This window comes from Eumetopias jubatus, unplaced genomic scaffold (genome assembly GCF_037043125.1).
Source record: "Eumetopias jubatus isolate StellerSeaLion01/CBP00866 unplaced genomic scaffold, mEumJub1_p1.0 scaffold_10, whole genome shotgun sequence".
Lineage (NCBI taxonomy): Eukaryota > Metazoa > Chordata > Mammalia > Carnivora > Otariidae > Eumetopias > Eumetopias jubatus.
Window position 1 is genome coordinate 128,474,191 of NW_028274816.1, and position 19,787 is coordinate 128,493,977.

The 19,787-nt window shown below is 38.3% G+C and overlaps 1 protein-coding gene across 1 annotated transcript in view; it reads left to right on the plus strand.

The window, feature by feature from the left end:
* The window catches only part of PAFAH1B1 (platelet activating factor acetylhydrolase 1b regulatory subunit 1), an 82,713-nt gene that overhangs the window by 32,037 nt on the left and 30,889 nt on the right, over positions 1 to 19,787 (plus strand). The gene's annotated exons all lie outside the window — the stretch shown is intronic.

Consider the following 19,787-nt stretch of genomic DNA (forward strand, 5'->3'; position numbering starts at 1 on the left):
AGAAAAGTGAGGGGTGCCTGGGTGGCTCAGTCGTTAAGCGTCTACCTTCGGCTCGGGTCACGATCCTGGGGTCCTGGGATCAAGCCCTGCGTCGGGCTCCCTGCTCAGCGGGAAGCCCGCTTCTCTCTCTCCCACTCCCCCTGCTTGTGTTCCTGTTCTCACTGTCTCTCTCTCTGTCAAATAAAGAAATAAATCTTTAAAAAAAAAAAGAAAGAAAAATGAAAGCTTTGTTGTTGTTATTGCTAATTTCCTTTCCTTTGCCTTATTGTATTTTTTTTTATCTTTTATCATCCAGGGGCTATTAGAGGATTTGAACTTTATGAGGTAGATAACATAATAGTTAATGTAAATGCATTAATTAGAGAGACATAAAATGATTTCACCACTGCTATTTGATAGTATCTTATAACATCCCATATTTTATAGCATTCTGTTTTTTTAGGTGAAGAATATAGAGGAATAATTTAGCTTTATGTTCTAGATTTTTAAAAAATTTTTCTGTGGCTTTTTACAAGACTGTTTATTTGATTTCAAATTAAAGGTAAGTTCTAAGATTGGTACAAAGAATAGTGTACATTTTATCCACTTCACCTGTTTTGTGCCATTTTGTACCATTTGCTTTATTATTTGTACTTTGTACCTATGTGTGTGTGTGTGTACATGCAGTATTTTTTCCTGAACCATTTGAGAGTAAGTTGCATACACCAAGGATCTTTACCCCAGATATTTGGATGTGCAGTTCCTAAGAATAAGGATATTCTTCTATAAAACCACAGGACAGTTAGCAATTTCAGCAAATTTAACGTTGACACAGTACGCTTATTAAATCTACTTTCCATATTCCAATTTTGTTAGTTGACCCAATAATATCCTTTGTTGCAGGGTTGTTGGGTTTCTTTTTTCTGTCTCTCCTTTCTAGTACATTATCCAGTGTAAGATTAGGTGATGTATTTAGTTGTCACTTCTCTTTAGTCCTTATTTTTTTTTTAAAGATTTATTTCTTGGGGCGCCTGGGTGGCTCAGTTGGTTAAGCAGCTGCCTTCGGCTCGGGTCATGATCCTGGAGTCCTGGGATCGAGCCCCACATCAGGCTCCCTGCTGAGCGGGGAGCTTGTTTCTCCCTCTCCCTCTGCCTGTTGCTCTGCCTGCTTGTGCTCTCTCTCTCTAATAAAAAATAAAAAATCTTAAAAAAAAGATTTATTTCTTTATTTGAGAGATGGAGAGAGAGAGAGAGAGAGAATCTCCAGCAGACTCCCCACTGAGCACGGAGCCCGATGGGGGCTTTATTATTTGAGAGAGAAAGAGAGCACAAGCCGGAGGGGCAGAGGGAGGAGAAAGAATTTCAAGCAAATTCCATGCAGAGCCCAATATGGGGCTCGATCTCAGGACCCCGAGATCACGATTTGACCCAAAACCAAGAGTCCGACACTCAATCTGTGTCACCCAGGCGTCCCTAGGACAATATTTTTGAGGAATGGTTGTTTGTTTGGGTTTTTTTTTAAATAGCATATTCCTCATTTTGCAGCTGTCTAGTGTTTCTTCATGATTAGATTCAGATTATGTACTCTTGGCCAGAATACTACATAAGTAATTTGTATTCTTATCAGGATATCCTGTCTAGAGACACATGTGTATCTATCTCCCAGTGGTGATGCTAATTTTGATCCCTCAGTCAAAATGCCTGATTTCTCCACTGTTTAGTTACATTTATTTTCTTTTCAACAAATATAAGTGGGGAGACATTTTAAGAAAATGCAAAACTTTTTTTTTTTTTAAGTTTATTTATTTGAGAGAGAGCAAGAGACTGGGGTGGGGGGTGGGTAGAGGGAGAAAATCTCAAGCAGACTCCCCTTTGAGTGTAGAGCCTGATGCAGGGTTTGATCCCACAACCCCGAGATCACGACCTGAGCCAAAATCTAGAGCCAGCCACTTAACTGACTGAGCCACCCAAGCACCTCCGTGCAAAACATTCTTATTTCCATCAAATTCCCCAACTAGATTTAACATCCATTGATAATTCTTGCCTGAACCATTTTTTAGTACAGTGGTTGCAAAGTGATGATTTTCCTACACAACCACTCATTCCACATTACTAGTCATCACTTAGCATTTTCTTTATTCCTTTTTATTTAGTTGTTTTTTTTTTCATTATTGGTATGAACTCCTAAGTTCTCATATTTTCAATAGTTTTTATCATTCATTCCTTTTCTTATACTTTTGGTGTTTGAGTATTCCAGACTGGCCCATAGGAGCCTCTTCAGGTGGCTCTATTTATTGCCTTATTTGTGGACACTTTCTTACTTTCTAGCATAACAAGGTGGTCCATGCTTGTGTGTACCCATCCTGCTTTAATCCTAGAATCAGTCATTGCTCCAATAAGCCCTGATTTCTCTTAGTAGGGCATGGTATTAGACATCAAGATATGGGTACTAAGTATACTTGTTGCTATGGGGTGTCTGCTTCTGGGCTCTTTAAGTAGACAGAACCAAGAAATATGTATGTATAAACATATACAGACACCCTGGTACACATGTATACTAAGGTTTCTCAGTCTTGGCATTATTGACCTTGACATCTTGAGCTAAATAACTCTTTGCTGTGGGATCTGTCCTGTACACTGTCAGTTGTTAGCAACATCCTTGGCCTCTACCCACTAGATGCCACAATAAAAAATGTCTCCAGACATTGCCAACTCTCCTTGGGCGGTGTGGGCGGGGGGGGGTGGAATTCTCCCTGAGTTGAGACCCACTGATATACATATACATGTACACGTACTTATTTTAGAAATCATTAGGCTATCCCGATACTTCTAAATCCAGTCTATTCCCACAAGGTTCCTTCTTGTTTTCCTCCCCACCATCTCTTTCTCCTGCTATGGTTAAGACCTGACTCCCAGCAATATCAACACATTGACTCATTTGCTCAATCCTATAATACTTCCAGAATAGTTTCAGAATTGTTACACTCTTACCACTTCAGAAAACAAAGCTTCCTGGAAAGGGTTTACAATTTGTATTCAGTTTTCCTCCCATCCATTCTTCCCGAGACTGAAAATAAATAATTGAATACTGCGTTTTAAGTTATTTGGATTAGTTTTGTTTCTCTCCCTCTCCTGTGGCTATATTATTTGTTTGAAATTTAGTTGGGTTCATCTGTTCCAGTTTTTCAGTTTTGTGTGTTCTGCATTTCCTCTTCTTTCCCATCCTTGTTAATTTAGTATTTTGAATATGTAGGACATTATCTATACAAAAATGTATACTCAGGAGTATTGCTCTCTCCTGAATCCCTTCTACGAAGTTACTCCCTTCTTGCCCCCTGTAAGAACCAACTTCATTCACTGTTTTATAAAGATAAGAGAGGGGCGCCTGGGTGGCTCAGTCAGTTAAGCATCCAACTCTTGATTTTGGCTCATGTCAGGATCTCAGGGTCATAGGATCGAGGTCTGCATTGCTGGGCTCGCCCCTGCTTAAGATTCTCTCTGGGCACCTGGGTGGCTCAGTTGGTTAAGCGTCTGCCTTCAGCTCAGGTCATGATCCCAGGGTCCTGGGATCTAGTTCCGCATCAGGGTCCCTGCTCCTCGGGGAGCCTGCTTCTGCCTCTGCCTCTTTCTCTGTCTGTCTGTCATGAATAAATAAATAAAATCTTTAAAAAAAAAAAGATTCTCTTCCTCCCCCTCTGCCCCTCCCTCCCTCTATAAAAGAAAAAAAAAATAAGAGAGATACATGTATGTTTCCTTGTTTCTCCTTTTTTTTTTTTTAAGATTTTATTTATTTATTTGAGATGGAGAGAGAGAGCACGAGCCGGGGGGGAGGGGCAGAGGGAAAGGGAGAAGCAGGCTTTCCACTGAGCTGGGAGCCCCATGTGGGGCTTGATCCCACGGCCCCTGGATCATGACCTGACTGACTTAGCCACCCAGGCACTCCTTGTTTCTCCTTTCTTAAGTAAAAGGTAGCATATTTTATGTGTTCTTTTGCACTTGGCTTTTTTTCCATTAGCAGTATCTCCTGGAACTCACTCCATATCAGTTCATAGAGATCCCCCTTTTTATTCTTTTAACAGCTAGATAGTAGTCTACTGTGTATATACCATGTTTCTTCAACCATTCTCCCATATTTGAACATTTAGGTAGTTTCCACTATTTTGTAACTGTAAATAATACTGTAATTAATAACTCTGCATATGTACTTTTGTGTATATCTGGTTTTTAATCATTCTTGTTCCTAAGTCAGGTCAGATCTTGTAGATGCCTTGTGTGCACCAACTGCAGTCATCCTTATTACCCTCATAACCAAGATTAATATTTAAATATTATGACCCAAAATAGAGCTTTTAATTTTTTTAAAAGGTTTTATTTACTTATTAGAGAGAAAGAGAGCACACGCACAAGCGGGTGGAGGGGCAGAGGGAGAGGGAGAAACAGATTCCATGCCGAGCAGGGAGCCCGACATGGGGCTCAATCCTAGGACCCCACGACCATGACCTGAGCGAAAGTCAGATACCCAGCTCACTGAGCCACCCAGGCGCCCCAAAATAGAGCTTTTAATTTTTTTTTATTGTTGAAGTTTTTTTCTTTTAATTTTTATTGTTATGTTAATCACCATACATTACATCATTAGTTTTTGATGTAGTGTTCCATGATTCATTGTTTGTGTATAACACCTAGTGCTCCACGCAGAATGTGCCCTATTTAATACCCATCACCAGGCTAACCCATCCCCCCCGACCCCCCCTCTAGAACCCTCAGTTTGTTTTTCAGAGTCCATTGTCTCTCATGGTTTGTCTCCCACTCCCAATTTCCCCCCCTTCATTCTTCCCCTCCTGCTATCTTCTTTTTTTTTTTTCTTAACATATATTGCATTATTTGTTTCAGAGGTACAGATCTGTGATTCAGCAGTCTTGCACAATTCACAGCACTCACCATAGCACACACCCTCCCCACTGTCTATCACCCAGCCACCCCATCCCTCCCACCCCACCCCACTCCAGCAACCCTCAGTTTGTTTCCTGAGATTAAGAATTCCTCATATCAGTGAGGTCATATGATACATGTCTTTCTCTGATTGACTTACTTCACTCAGCATAACACCCTCCCGTTCCATCCATGTCATTGCAAATGGTAAGATCTCATTCCTTTTGATGCCTGCATAATATTCCATTGTGTATATATACCACATCTTCTTCATCCATTCATCTGTCGATGCACATCTTGGCTCTTTCCACAGTTTGACTATCGTGGACTAGAGCTTTTAATTTGAGTAAAAATCGGTTGAGAGAACCTAATTTAGGTGGCTAAATTTGTAGGGAATTTTAGGTAAGAATTGACTTAAAAGTGCTCATTAAGCAAAGAAAATTGGTCTTACATCTAAATGTAAACCTGGGGAATAGAAAAATCTTGGAGTTTTTAGTAAGGAGATAAAATAATGGTGTTTGCCTTTTCTCCCATTTTTGAAAATAATATGAATATGTATTTACTGAGGTAGAAACAAATGTGTATGTACCTCTTAGAAGTAAGATACATTTTGGCACTTCAGTTTGCCCTTGTAACATTTTAACATTTCTAATAGGCCGGAAAGCAATTAGCTTGTAAAATACTTTGAGGTATTTTTGGGGTTGAAATGAAATGAATTTTGACAAACTGGGAAACTCATCCTGCCTCTATTACTAGTCATGAAACTGGTAATTTTAATTTCTCCCATCCTCAATTTACCTGTAAAATAAAGATATCTGTCATATCCATATAAATGAATTTGTTATTATTCAATATTTGTATGCCACAGAATAGTAAAAACAAAGAAGGCAGGTAATATACATTTGCTGAGCTGAATCATACTTAGTAGTACTGCTCAAATGATCAGTTTCCAGTATAAGTTCACTATTCAAAAACACAATTCTATTACCAAAATTAATATATGTCAAAATGTAAACATTACCCCTCCTCAGTTTGTCAGTCCCATTTTCCAGTGGTGGCCACTGTTGCCTTTATATTATAATCTTTTCACATATTTTCATGTATTTACAAAAATTTCATGAACATCTTTTTTCCTTCAGATTTGTAAATAGAATTGTGTTTTACAACTGTTTTTAATAATTTTTTGTCAGTCTTTCTGTGAATTTGGAAATGGTATTGTCTGTTAGTTCATCTCAGAGTTACTTTTTGTTTAAGATTGATTGATTTGAGAGAGGATGCATGTGTGTGGGTTGGGAGGGTGTTGCAGAGGGAGAGGGAGAAGGGAGAGAAGCAGACTCCACTGAGCGTGGAGCTGGACACAGGGCTCAATCTTATGACCTGAGCAGAAATCAAAAGTCGGACGCTCAACCCACTGAGCCACCCAGGTGCCCCATCTCGTAGTTACTTTTAGTGACATAAGCTTCACCTCTATTTCTGTATCAAATTTTTACCTGTTGATCCTGCTCCATGAAAGATGAAGAAAGTCTGGGTTTTTTTTAGGTTGTCCTGATTGATAACATTTGCACTTTATTTGATTTGTTGCTCACCCCTAATTCTTTGTTCCACAACTTTCTCATTCTTGTGTTCCTTTTTTGGTTAACAGCTGTATTGTAGTGTCAGTGACATACAAAGAACTGTACATATTTAATGTGTACAATTTGATGAGTTTGGAACATTCTTCTTTTTGATTACTCTGTTAGTTTGGTGGATTCTTTACATGTTAGGGATTAATTTTTTTCTTGCTTCCGTAAATGAACGATTCTTAGGTTACACATTTTTCCCACTCAGAGTTAGATATTAAGGAAAAAATTACCATGTATAAGACTGCAAAGAAAAATCTCAAATTCCAAAAATGCAGAAATCACATAGGCCTCATTTGCTGACCATAATGCAATAAAATAAAAATTAATAGCAAAAGGAGAGCTAAGAGAAACCTATCCATGTAGATATTTAAAAATGTACTTCTAGGGGCGCCTGGGTGGCTCAGTCAGTTAAGCATCTGCCTTTGACTTGGGTCATGATCTCAGGGTCCTGGGTTCGAGCCCCACATTGGGCTCGTGCTTAGCAGAGAGCCTGCTTCTCCCTCTCCCTTTTCCCCTCCCCTACTTGTTCTCTCTCTCTCTCTCTCTCCCCCCCCTTTTAAATAAATAAATAAAACCTTCAAAAAATAATAAAAAATAAAAATGTACTTATAAATGTCTTGGGGCGCCTGGGTGGCTCAGATGGTTAAGCGTCTGCCTTCGGCTCAGGTCATGATCCCAGAGTCCTGGGATCAAGTCCCGCATCAGGCTCCCTGCTCTGCGGGGAGCCTGCTTCTCCCTCTCCCTCTGCCTCTGCCTCTCTCTCTCTCTCTGACTCTCATGAATAAATAAATAAAACATTTAAAAAAAATGTTTTGGAGTTAAGAGAACAAAATGAAATGTAGGAAATTAAGAAATCAGTAATAATGAGGTGTTACTCATAATAAAAACCAATGTAGCACACAGAAAATTAGATGGTCTAATGAGTCTTAAAAAACTAAAGGTCAGAAATGAACTACAGGTTCAATTCAAGAATAAGAACAACAGGAGCGCCTGGGTGGCTCAGTCAGTTAAGTGACCAATTCTTGATTTCAGCTCAGGTCATGATCACAGGTTTGTGAGATTGAGCCCCACTTCTTTGGACTCCACGCTCAGCAGGGAGTCTGCTGGAAATTCTTTCTCTTTCTCCTTCTGCCCCTCCCCCACTTATACTTGCTTGCTCTCTCTTTCTCAGATAAATAAATCTTTTTTAAAAAAAGAATAAGGACAATGAAATAAGCCCAAAGGAAGCAGAGGGAAAGAATTAATATTTTTTTAAAAAGCAGAAATTAATAAAATAGAAAATATAACCTGGTAAACTTGATTAGCAAAATTAAAAAGTGGCTTTTAAGAAAGACCATAAAACTGATGAATAAAGAGAAAAGACACAAATGAACAATATAGTAATGAGAAAGGCAACATAAAATGAACTCAGAGGTGATTTTCAAAATTTTGAAAATGTTCTATTAAATTTGGAAATCTGAATTACCAGGGTGATTTTCTAGGAAAATATATGTGATAAAATTCGTTCAGGAAGTAGAAAACTTAAATAGGTTCCTCTATAGGTAACTATAGAGGAAATTGTAAATACAGTTAGAGACATCAAGTCCAGACGGTTTCTAAGGACCAGTAACTTTCCAGATTATATTGTCTTCCACAACATAGAAAAAGGTGGAAAACTAAGAGTTCATTTTATGAGGCTAGAATAGCCCCGTTAGTAGCACTAAGCAAGGGGAAAATAATAAAATTACAAGCTAATTTTTTATATGAATTCAAATAATAAAAGATACTAAATAACAATTGAATGTAGTAGCATATGAAAAAAGTTCATTATGGCCAAGTATTATATACCCAAGAACACAAGAGTTTTCCAGCATTGAGAAACCTATTAATGCAGTTACTGTATCAATAATAGAAGAAAAATATTATCAGTCCAAAAGATACAGAAATATTTTTAATACCCACTTTGATTGTTAATTTTGTTTGTTTGCTTATGTAGGCTCCATACTGTGTGTGAAGCATCCCTGAGATGAAAACTTGAGCTGAGGGCGCCTGGGTGGCTCAGATGGTTAAGCGTCTGCCTTTGGCTCAGGTCATGATCCCAGGGTCCGGGGATCGAGTCCCACATTGGGCTCCCTGCTCCTTGGGAGCCTGTTTCTTCCTCTGCCTCTCTCTCTCTCTCTCTCTCTCTCTCCGTCTCTCATGAATAAATAAATAAATAAAATCTTTAAAAAAAAAAAAAACTTGAGTTGAGATCAAGAGTTGGATGCTTAACTGACTGAGCCACTCAGGCACCCCAGGATTGGGTTGCCTGGCTGGCTCAGTAGGGCATGTGACTCTTGATCTCAGGATTCTAAGTTCAAGCCCCACATTGGGTATAGAGATTACTTAAAAATAAAATCTTTTTAAAAAAACTTAAAAAATGGGGAAGAGTATATTTTCTTAACTTGATTAAGGCTCTCTGCCTGAAATTTACAGCAAATGTTGGAGGTATTAAGTACATTCCCAAGAAAGTCAAGAACAAGTTCAGAGTTCCCATGTTTCTACTACCATTTAAACTTAGATTTGACATTCTAACCAATGCAATAAGACAACAAAAAGAACTATAGATAGAACTACTAGAAAGGAAGAAAGCAAACTTATTTGTAGGTGCTAGTATCTGTATAGAAAATCAGAGAGGGCCTGGGTGGCTCGGCTCAGGTCATGATCCCGGGGTCCTGGGATTGAGCCCTGCATCAGGCACCCTGCTCAGCAGGAGTCTGTTTCTCCCTCTCACCTCTGCCCTCCGACCCCCACCGCTCATGCTCTCTCTCTTTCTCTCTCAAATAAATAAATAAAATCTTAAGAAAGTGAATCAACAGTTAGAATTACTGGGTTTAGATGGACTCTGAAAAACAAACTGAGGGTTCTAGAGGGGAGGGGGTTGGGGTGGGTTAGCCTGGTGATGGGTATTAAAGAGGGCATGTTCTGCATGGAGCACTGGGTGTTATGCACAAACAATCATGGAACACTACATCCAAAACTAATGATGTAATGTATGGTGATTAACATAACAATAAAAAATTAAAAAAAAAGAATTGCTGGGTTTAGTATATTGTCCATAAATAAGATGGCATACAAGAATAAATTGTTTTTGTTACTGGATAATGTTACAGAAAAGATTTTTTTGCCCTATTTCTGGTGGGAAAAAAGTGAATAATGGAAAAATGTCAGAGTTCCCAAATTATTAATAAAATTAAATACAACCCCAGTTAAAATCCAAGCAGAATTTTTCATGAATTTGACCAGCTTGATTCTGAAATTCTTCTGGAACAGGAAAATACTGAAAAATAGTTAAGAAAAAATTTTAAAGGATCAGTGAGAAAGGAACTAATTGTACCAGATATCCAAACATTGCTGTAATGGTAGTAAGTAAATTATTTTTGGAATAGGCACATAGGTTAGGGGAACAAATAAAATTCAGAGACAGGCTCATTTTATCTATGGAAATTTAGCGTATGTTATCATATGGCATTTTACAGCAGTAAGAAAAAGATATACTATTCAGCAAATAGTATCAGTATCATAGGTTGCACTAAATAAAATAAATTTGGATTCAAATGTAGTAAAATTCCAAATGTTAAGCACATAGAAAGTAACAATGTCAAAGTAGTAGAAAAAAATACAGCCTTTGGTAGGAAAGGACTTTCCACAGATTCCAAACATGACAACCAAAAGAAAAATGGATACGTGTGACTATATCAAAATATAAAATTTGGTATGAAGAAAGACTTGAAACAATATATAAGTGACCCAGCTGGGAAGAATGCTTGCAACACATGTAACAAAGGAATGGCATCTAGAATATATAAAGAAATCATAACAATTATCACAGTCAGTAGAAAAATGAGATAAAGATAGTACTAAGGCCATTCACAAAACAAATTTTAAAATTGGCCAGTAAACATGTGTAAACAAAACGACACAGTTTGTTCTCCAAGCAGTTGAACAAAATGAAAAAATTCCGATGATGGGTAGCTTTCGGTAGCAAGGATGTGGGGAAATCGGTTCTTTCAGACACTGGTGGTGGGAGTATATACATTGTTAAAATTTCTTTAAAGGTCAGTTTTGACAATATCTTTTAAAATATGTCCTTTGATTTAACAGTTTTATTTATAAGGAGCTTTTTTAGCACATGTGCAGGTATTTTTCTAGGGAATAGCTATGTAAAAGGATGTTTTTTGCGTTGTTTGTGGTAGGAAACTGATAACAACCTAAAATGTTGATCTGTAAGCGTATGTGAAATATGGTACATCCAGGAGCACCTGGGTGGCTCAGTCAGTTAGGCATCTGCCTTCTTCGGCTCAAATCGTGATCTTGGGGTCCTGGGATTGAGCCCCGTATTGGGCTACATGCTCAGCAGGGAGTCTGCTTCTCCCTCTTCTTCCTCTCCTTATGTGATCTCTCACTCTTGCTCTCTCTCAGATGAATAAATGAAATCTTTAAAAAAAAAAAACCATATATGGTACATCCAATCTGGGATACTGTATAGCAGCTTAGAAATGTCGTATATCCATGTTTATCTACAAGCAGAGAGCTTTAAAATCTATTGTTGAGTGAAATAGCTTGCTAAATAAGATGTTATGATGCATTTATATTAAACATCCCCTCAAACACACACACCCAACTACATATGTTTCTTCCGTGCCTCTGTATGTGTAGGTGCACAGATGAAGGCCTGAGATACACACTAAACTGTGAACAGTGGTTGCCTCTGAAGAGAAGAGTAAGATTTGGAGAGAGTGGAGCAAAGATTTGTGACAGTATTGTTTGAATATTTTACAAGGCAAATATACTTCTTATTTTTTGTGTAATAAGAGTAAAATTTATTGAATTCTCTTTTAAACAAAGGAAGTATAGATAACAAGTTGCAATGGAGATGTTGTAGGTCAGCCTGGTATTTCTCCTTACTTTTCTGCCTGTGTATCCATAGTGTGTTTTTTCTCCTATCTTCATATTCACCAAGCTAGATTTTATTTTAGGAACGTTCTCTTTTTTTTTTTTTTTTGTTTAAAGATTTTATTTATCAGGGCACCTGGGTGGCTCAGTCATTGAGCATCTGCGTTCGGCTTGGGTCATGATCCCAGGGTCCTGGGATCGAGCCCCGCATCGGGCTCCCCGCTCGGCGGGAATCCTGCTTCTCCTTCTCACACTCCCCCTGCTTGTGTTCCCTCTCTTGCTGTCGCTGTCTGTCAAATAAATAAATAAAAAATCTTTAAAAAATAAAAATTAAAAATAAAGATTTTATTTATTTAGTTAGTTAGTTAGTTTTATGTTACCACAGATTTCTTTGAGAATATAGAGTTATCTAATTTTCCCCTTCTTCTTGGGGTTATTCCTCTCTAAAGCATGCTTTCCTCTATTTTATTTGCTTTATTACTTTTCCCCTTCTCTTTTTTTCTTTCTTTCTTTCTTTCTTTCCTTCTTTCTTTCTTTCTTTCTTTCTTTCTTTCTTTTCTTTCTTTTCTTTCTTTTCTTTCTTTTCTTTTCTTTTCTTTTCTTTTTTCTTTTCTTTCTTTCTTTTTTTTTAAAGATTTTAAGTAATCTCTACACCCAGTGTGGAGCTTGCCTTTACAACCCTGAGATCAATTGTTGCATGCTCTACTGACTGAGTCAGCCAGGCGTACTTTTCCCCTTCTCTTAAGAAAATATTCATAGGTTCTGTGTTGCATCCTTCCTTCTTCTTAGCCATCTTTGAGGATAGTTCTGTTTGTAGGAAAAAATGAGATAGCTTGAAATTAAGTGTGCTTAGAACACCTTTCTGTCATCTTATTATAGTCCTTTGCCCGGGAGGCATGTTGTCTCTCGACTTCCCAGATCCTCTTCAGGTGAGCTGGCAACTTTCCTAAAAGTGATCTGAAACCCTTTTTAGATAATTTATTGTTTATCTCTGTTAGCTAATTCTGGCCAACACATTAAAGCTAATATTCTTTACCCTACTCTTCAATTCTGCTTTACCTATATATAGCTTCACTGCCCTAAAAATCCCCAGTGCTCCACCTATTTGTCCATCCCTTGGCAACCACTGATCTTTTTACCATCTCCGTAATTTCCACCTCCAGAAAGTTGGACTCATATGGTATATAGCCTTTTCAGAATAACTTCTTTGATTTGGCTACATGCATTTAAGGTTCCTCCATGTCTTTTCATGACTGTAATGTATTTTTAAGCTGTATTTTGCTTTTAAAAACTAACTTCTGCTATTAATTGAGGTGTTCAAGTTACTCCTGTGCATATATGAATATTATATATATATTTAGCATTGATTAGAAAGTTGTTCTGCCCTGGTCTTTAAAAAAAAGTAAAGATCTGCCCTTACCTGTACATGTAAAATTGTACATGAGAATACACTACAGTTACACATGTTCATGGAGTTGAGTTAGATGCCACACAAGGCTCGCACAGGTGCACATTGTCATCATGTTGGAAATAGTTGTGAAGACAAGTTGTAGGCACAACAAATAGAATCATGGCAGTATCCTATTACTGGTAGTTTTAGGGTTTAAAGTTCTGAACACTTCTTGTCTGGCTTTAGGATCTATAATAGGAATGAGAGCAATGTTTAGATCTTATTAGTGGTTCAGTTTTCAAATAGGCATTCCCATTCCTTTTAAAATCTTTTGGTTCAGTTTAAAGAATACTCTGATACTGCATTTGAGCTGTTTAAATCCAGTTACTGTTTGTACTGCTCATCTGTGTGAATTAGAATTTTCTTCATATCGGGCAATGAAAGCAAAATAATGAATTTGATGCTGGGGCTGAAATAAGACTGTGTCTGTAATCCATATCCTCTCAATTTCAGGTTTTTATATTCACAAAAATAGCTGTATATTTTCATTGACTTTAAAGTAAATATAGTTGACCCTTGAACAATGTGGGGGTTTGGATTCCCACCCTTTGCTTAGTTGAAAATCAACATGTAACTTTTGACTCTTCCCAAAACCTAACTACTGTTGAACAGCAGCCTTACTGATAACATAAAGAGTTGACTAACACGTATTTTGTATGTTTTGTGTATTAAATACTGTATTCTAACAATAAAGTAAGCTAGAGAGAGGAAAATATTATTAAGAAATTTATAAGCTGGGGGGGGTGCGCCTGGGTGGCTCAGTCAGTTGGGTGTCTGACTTGTGATTTCTGCTCAGGTCATGATCTCTCAGGGTTGTGAAATCCAGCCCTGAGTCAGGCTCTGTGCTGAGTGGGAGCCTGCTTGGGATTCCCTCTCTCCCTCTGCCCTGCTCGTGAGCTCTTTCTCTCTCAAAAAACAAAAAAGAGGGTCACCTCTTTTTTGAGGTGGCTCAGTCATTAAGCATCTGCCTTTGGCTCAGGTCGTGACCCCGGGGTCCTGGGATTGAGTCACGCATTATCGGGCTTCCTGCTCAGCGGGAAGCCTGCTTCTCCCTCTCCCACTCCCCCTGCTTGTGTTCCCTCTCTTGCTGTGTCTCTCTCTGTCAAATACATAAATAAAATCTTTAAAAAAAAGAAAAAAGAAAAAAAATCATAAGGAAGAGAAAATTTATTTATAGGACTGTACTGTATATATTGGGGAAAAACTCCCACAATATAAATAGACTCACACAGTTCAAAACCCCGTTTTTTAGAGGGTTAACTGTATATTTAAATATAAGCTTCTTAATATATTGCTTTTATCTAGCTTATGCTTTGAGATTCTGCTGCTTTTTAAACTTTAAAAAGTTGACAATCGTGGAGCCTATAACCATATTGCCTATATTATCACATCCCATACAATGATCACTAAAATTTCTAATTATTGCCTTGCAATAAAATATTGTAAGGGGCCTTCTGAGTCTTCAAAGGGAGATTTAAGTATTCCATTTGTTATATTTAATCTTTTTATTTTTTTATTTTATTTTTTTAAAGATTTTATTTATTAGAGAGAGAGAAAGAGACAGAGCACAAGCAGGGGGAAAGGAGAGGGAGAGGGAGAGGGAGAAGCAGACTCCCTGCTGAGCTGGGAGCCCAGTGTGGGGCTCCACCCAGGACCCAGAGATCATGACCCGAGCCAGAGGCAGATGCTTAACCACCTGAGCCACCCAGGTACCCCATAATCTTTTAATTTTTTGAGTAGTTTTTTTTCTTAAGATTTTATTTATTTAATTAATTATTTATTTATTTGAAACAGAGAGAGTGCAAGTGGGGGAAGGAAGAGGGACAAGCACCCTCCCCACACAGGGCTCAATCCCACCACCCTGAGGTCATGACCTGAGTCAAAATCAGGAGTCGGACACTTAACGAACTGGGTCATGCAGGCGCCCCATTCTTTTTATTTTTTGAAAATTGATTTTTAATTGAAATATTTCATTCAGTAGAATGTGTCATATTCTGATCATTCCAGATAACAAGTAATGCTACCCTATACTGTAGGAGTACTGGTATTTTTTCCTGTTGTTCATGTTAGATTTGTCAAAACAATAAACCAGTAAACCAAAACACATACTTCATTTGTGGGTTTGAACCAAAAATTATGAAATTGTTGATTGTTTCAAAAAGTATATTTCAGCATTTGTTAACAAGAATGAAGTGTAAGCATCTCTAAAGAGATAAGCAAGGGGAGCCAGGGTGGCTTGGTTTTTGACTCAGGTCAGGATCTCATGGTTGTAGGATCAAGTTCCGTGTTGGGCTCTTCGCTCAGCCCAGAGTCTGCTTCAGATTCTTGCTCGCTCTCTCAAATAAATAAATAAAATCTTAAAAAAAAAAACAAAAAACAAGATATGGTCATCAAGACCAAAATTGTTGACTTTCTGTAGAACTCATACAAATCCCCTTTATTGTGCTTATATATCACATTTTATTTCACTGAAAGATTTGATCTTACTCTATTGTATTAGAAGAAGAAACATTGTAGGAGAGAAAGACAGTGCCACAAATAACAATAAGTTGAGAATGTTATATACTGAGTAGCTCCTATTTCCTGTGTGAGGTTGGAGGTCAACCCAAGGCTGGAATACAACCAGATATTTGAGAATTGAGGCAAGGGGACAAGGGACAAGTAAATGATTGATCAGGCAGCGGTGGAATGACAACCATATGTTAGGACTTGACCCATTGTAGATTATTGACTATCCTCCAGTTCGTTGCAGGGTAAAAACTATGATCCATCAACAAATGAAAGCTATATTTAGTGATGATGCAATTTATGATGACCTGATTTTAAGGGATCTTCACTTTTATTCTTTAGGGCTTGACTTATTATATGATGGTCTTCCTTTGGTTTCCCTTCCATCTAATCTGCCACTATACTTCTGATAAATAGGTCTTTTTAAAATATCACTTTCATTAAACTGGCTTTTCTTGCCTTGCATGTCCTTCATATTCTGCTTCTGTCCTGTCTTTTCAGCCATTTCTCTCATTATCTTAATCTCATTTCAGTATTTATATCTATTAGATGGGATTGCTTTTGAAACCATTTAAAATAATAGTAGTGATTATAGGCATCCTTGTTCTTGTTCTTGGCTTTAGTGCAAATATTTGTAGTGTTTTGCCATTAAGTATTCAATTTTTGGTTGAAGGTTTGAGATTTATTTATTTTTTATTTAGGGACAGAAGGAGGGGGCAGAGGGAGAGGGAGAGAGTGAATCTTAAGCAGGCTCCACGCCCCAGTGTGGAGCCTGATGCAGGGCTCCGATATCATGATCTGAGCCAAAATCAAGAGTCGGAGGCTTAACTGACTGAGCCATCCAGGCACCCCTGAGAGATATCTTTTTAAAAACTATTAATGAAGAGGGGCGCCTGGGTGGTTCAGTCGTTAAGCGTCTGCCTTCGGCTCAGGTCATGATTCCAGGTCTTGGGATTGAACCCCACATCGGGCTCCCTGGTCAGCAGGAAGCCTGCTGCTCCCTCTCCTGCTCCCTCTACTTGTGTTCCCTCTCTCACTGTGTCTCTTTCTGTCAAATAAATAAATAAAATCTTTAAAAAATATATTAATGAAGAGGTACCTTTCTTTAATGTTATGAAGACCTTTCCATTGTTAAGGAATGTTTTAAAGTCAAGAATGTTGAGGGGTGCCTGGGTGGCACAGAAGCTAAGTGCCAGACTTGTTTTTGGCTGGGGGCCGTGACCTTGGTGTCATGGGATCGAGTCCCATGTCCAGCTTCTCACTCAGCACAGAGTCTGCTAAGGTTTCTCTCTCTTCCCCTCTGCCCCCCGCACTCTCTCTCTCTCAAATAAATAAATCAATCTCTTAAAAAAAAAAAATCAAAGAATGTTGAATGATTTGATTAAATATACATTGAGATCTTCATTGTGTACCATTCTCATTCCCTTTCCCCACCTCCTTATAATGCCTGCTATTTCTTTTTCCTTTAAGGCTCAGCTCACATCTTGCCTTTTTTTAAAAAATTCTTCCATTTACTCTTGTTTCTCTCTTTTTTTAATTAGGTGTCACATATTTTGGTAACTTTGGTTTTATTCCTTAGATAGATTTATAAACTCCTGGAAGACAAGGGACCATAACCTAATCCTCTTTTATATTCCCTAGTGTGAAGCTGGGAATATAACAGACACTCATCCCTTTTGCTTTACATTTTAAAAATGTAAATGTTTCAAACTTCCCAATATATGACAGCTCAGTATTGTTTATCCCTATTGTACAACCTGACTTTCTTTTCCTTTTTTTTTTTTAAGATTTTATTTATTTATTTGACAAATAGAAACATAGGGAATACAAGCAGGGATAGTGGGAGAGGGAGAAGCAGACTCCCCACCAAGCAGGGATCCTGATGCGGGGCTCGATCCCAGGACCCTGGGACCGTGACCTGAACCGGAGGCAGACACTTAACAACTGAGCCACCCAAGCACCCCAACAACCTGACTTTATGGGTTTCTTAAGTATGCAAAATAATTTTTTTTAAGTTTTTTTTTTTTTTTTTTTGAGAGAGAGAATGAAAGACAGCACGAGAGGGAAGAGGGTCAGAGGGAGAGGCAGACTCCCCACTGAGCAGGGAGCCCACTGTGGGACTCGATACCGGGACTCCAGGATCATGACCTGAGCCGAAGGCAGTCACTTAACCAACTGAGCCACCCAGGCACCCTGCATAATAATTTCTTACAGAAATATATTCTAAGTGGCTCTCACAGTTAAAATAAATATCTTTAAAAATTACTGTAGACTTTATATTAAAGTTAGAGGAAAAGGGAGAAAATGTTTTGGAAGTTGTACTGAGGAACTGAGGCAAAATCTCCCATCTGTTTGTTGACATCACTGATTTCTGATTATAGTAGGCTATGCAACTTTTTAAATGTCAGTCAGTAATATATGTATCATTAATTTGAAAAAGCATAATCAGAAGTATAGCCTAGTTAGTGTGAAATCATGTCATAATCATACCTTCATTTACCTTAGTTTTCAGTAAGATTCTTTTTCTTAACAGGTTAAAAGAGTATAAAAAAGAAAACATAAGGGAGATCAAAACTGATCTGTTCAATAGTGACTTCTGGGGGTGCCTGAGTGGCTCAGTCGGTTAAGCGCCTGCCTTCGGCTCAGGTCATGATCCCAGGGTCCTGGGATCGAGCCCCGCATTGGGCTCCCTGCTCAGTGGGGAGCCTGCTTCTCACTCTCCCTCCATCGCCACTCTCTCTCTCTGTCAAATAAAATCTTTAAAGAAAAAAAAATAGTGACTTCTGCTTTGTGGTTCCATAACTCAAAAAATTTTATCTAAATATGAGAATGAACAGTAATGCATATTTTTGTTTATTTTTGTTTTGCTTTAAAAAAAAAAAAGTCCAACATAGTATACTTATTTAGTAGATAGTTTTGTTGCTCCTATGTGTGGAGAAGGAGGGGTGGATGTTACCTCAGACCCAGAGCTCTGCTGAAGAGCAGTGGTAACTAACAGGCCAGTATACCAGATATATATTCTTTTGCTTAATGGTGAAGATGAGGGTCCACTCATACTCACCCTAATTTCATTTTCTTTTACTTCATCACTGCCAAGATAAGGTTTCATTGTGACCTCTTGCTGTGCTCATACTTATCCCAAGACTAGTAGTTGTTGAATCCTGATCTACCCTTACGAAGTAGGTACATCTTTTCAAGTGTGATAGTGAAGGATGATCATCGTAACCCTTTGTCAGGGCACATGTGGTTGGAGAGGTATAAGACCTGTGACCAATGGGCAGTTGTAGCATATTTAAGAAGTCATGTTACCTGTCTGAAACTTAGTTGATGTCCTATGGCAGCAGCTATGGAATGACCCTCAGTAGTGTCTCTGCTTGAAATGAACTTTATTCATATTTTCCCCCAGTACTATGTAGTTCATCTTGATGTTTGTGTAAAATGGTGTAGCCTAGCTGGTGAGGGTCATCTGGAGCAGGGCACTAAAGGTGACAGTATCCTCCTGGTGCTGTGAACTGGCATGCTTGATCCTGACTGGTTTTCTTTATTACCTTAACAGTGTGCCCTCATAACCCTGCAGACATCCCAGATTTATTGGGCCACTGCAGCCTTTTAGAACAAAGAACATTAACTCCACTGCTTTCCTAATTCCTGAACATGTAAACTCAGCCTTTTCAGTGTTTCTCTTTTAATGGGCTTGGTAAGAAAACATCTTACTCAGTTTGTCAGCTTTTGATTTAACCTTGTTTCTCCTCATATAGACAATGAATTTAAAGTAAAATACTTATAGAATTCACAAAACATTTTTATTCATCCTGAGAGTGCTAGAGTACACAGTTTGAAAAACACTGTTACTGTCACATTGGCTTCAAAAGACCCAAGTTTGATTCCTAGCTCTACCGCTTGCTAGCCAAAAGGCCAGTTAAATTCACTGAGCCTCTGTTCTTATCTGTGAAAAACAGCTTCCACCTCAATCTCCTCTAATGCATGCTCTGGAATTCCTTCTCCTCTGATTTAAATTTGTCGGAGATACTGGGGACCCTGAAGTATTTTGCTTTTATTGTTGGCGCTATCCAGTCTTTTAGAGTTGATACTGTTTAACTATCAGTTCATAGAATTTGTAGTAACTTTTTTTTTAAGATTTTATTTATTTATTTATTTATTTGAAAGAGAGAAAACACAAGCAGGGAGGAGGGGCAGAGGGAGAGGGAGAAGCAGACTCCCTCCTGAACAGGGAGCCTGATGCAGGGCTCGATCACAGGACCCTGGATCATGACCTGAGCTGAAGGCAGACACTTAACCAACTATCTGACTGAGCCACCCAGGCACCCCACATTTGGAGTAACTTTTAAAAATCTTACCTCCCTTTATAAGGGTTGGTAGTGGTG